The sequence below is a fragment of the Marmota marmota genome, unplaced genomic scaffold, assembly GCF_001458135.2.
Source record: "Marmota marmota marmota unplaced genomic scaffold, marMar, whole genome shotgun sequence".
NCBI lineage: Eukaryota > Metazoa > Chordata > Mammalia > Rodentia > Sciuridae > Marmota > Marmota marmota.
Genome location: NW_026000240.1, coordinates 32,243,918 through 32,245,637, shown reverse-complemented (window position 1 = coordinate 32,245,637; position 1,720 = coordinate 32,243,918). Strand labels below are relative to the sequence as shown.

Below are 1,720 nucleotides of genomic sequence, written 5' to 3'. Positions count from 1 at the left end.
GGGGGGGGGGGGGGGGGGGAATCAAATAAAGTGCCAACTCCTCCGGTTTGCAACAAGAAACCAAGCCAGAGATGTTTTGTTTTGTTTTTTTTTTTTTAAAAGCCAAAATACACATTTGCCCAGCGTTATCAGGTTTGCTGAAAATTAAGTCCCCCAACCCCACCTCTACGCAATATAAACATTTTACCCTAGGCGTCCGGGAACTGTCAAAAATCGCTGAATAGCTCACAGTGAGGTCATGGCAGGACAAGTGGGGGCCTGGGCGTGGAAGGGCGTCCACAACTGGGAAAGGTGTCTCTCTGGGGGGTCTTCCTTCAAAGGCAGGACGTGAGAAGTAAGGGAAGGAATGCAGAAATGTCTCAATCTCCTCTCCGGCGGCCCGCAGAGGAAAGGCAAGGCACACTGAAAAGATTCCACAGACACCTAAGTAGCTGCCCCCGCCAGCCCCCTACCCGCCCGCCTGGAGGCCCCGCGTCCCAGAGCCTCGCTTCCTCTCGCACGGGTCGCTAGACCCCTCCGAGCCCTCCTCCGAGGCCTCACCACCAGGCGGGGAGGTAGAACCGGCGGGGGTGGGGGGGCGGGGGGTTGGTGACCGCCAGCCAGTCCCAGGAAAACACTACTTGACGTACTTCAGCTTGCAGCAAACGCCGAACTCCCGGGAAAGCAGCCGGTCTGACCCCACTTCCTGTCTCAAAGCGGAAGTGACGCCTGAGACTTGAGGAAGCGCACCCTAGGAAGCTGGTTGCTAGGAAACGAGGAAAGGGGATGGGCCCAGGGAGACCAGAAAAGAGAAAGGGGGATGCGCTGGCTGAGGGAAGTTAGAAAAAGAAAATAAGTTTCTTTCGTTCCCAAATGCTGAGAATTCTGACATACCCCACAATCTGCTTGGACGCCTCTTCACTTCCGGGACACTAGAACAGAGTTCTCTTTTTCCCACAATTTTTTATTGATGCATTCTAGTTGTAATAATGATGGGATTTGTGTTACATATTCATACATGCACACAATATAACGATATAATTTGGCCAATATCATTACCAACACTTCTGCCCTCCCTCTCGTCCTCCCACTCCCAGGTCCCTTTCCACTACTGATCTCCCTTTGATGTTCGTGAGATCCTCCCCACTACACACACACTTTTCCTTTTTCCTATCTTCTGCATATGAGAAAAAAACCTATGTCCATTGACCTTCTGAGTTTGACTTATTTCGCTTAACGTAATGGTCTCTAATCCCATTCATTTTCCTTCAAAATGACATGATTTCATTTTTCTTCATGTCTGAATAAAACTCCCCTATGTATATTTACCACATTTTCTTTATCCAGTCATTCATTGATGGACACCTAGGCTGGTTCCATTGTTTGGCTCTTGTGAATTTGTGCTTCTATAAACGTGAGTATGCAAGTATCACTATAGTAAGAATTGTTTAATTCTTCAGGATAAATACCAAGGAGTGGTACAGCTGAGACATAAGGTAGTTCCATGTCTAGTCTTTTGAGGAAACTCCATACTGATTTCCATAGTGGTTGTACTAATTTAAAGTCCCACCAACAGTGTAAACATGTAGAACAGAGTTCTTTAAGAAAACTCACAGGCATGTTTAGGAAATTAATATATCTCAAAATGAATTTTTAAGAGGCTTATTGAGATAGAACTTACATACTCTAAAGCTCACCTATTTAAAATGTACAAATCAGTGGTTTTTATCTGGACATTTCA

At 46.5% G+C, this 1,720-nt stretch overlaps 1 protein-coding gene across 5 annotated transcripts in view; it reads right to left on the bottom strand.

Moving 5' to 3' along the window:
* The window catches only part of Pik3r4 (phosphoinositide-3-kinase regulatory subunit 4), a 79,799-nt gene extending 79,071 nt beyond the window's left edge, over nt 1-728 (bottom strand). For 3 of the 5 annotated variants that reach the window (XM_048794214.1, XM_015487069.2, XM_048794217.1), the window contains exons 1-2: nt 630-728; nt 188-402 (exon numbers count right to left, since the gene is read on the bottom strand). The gene's annotated coding sequence lies outside the window, so the exon portion shown is untranslated. The other 2 variants (XM_048794216.1, XM_048794215.1) reach the window with 2 other exon arrangements.
* Nucleotides 729-1,720: the final 992 nt, after the last annotated feature.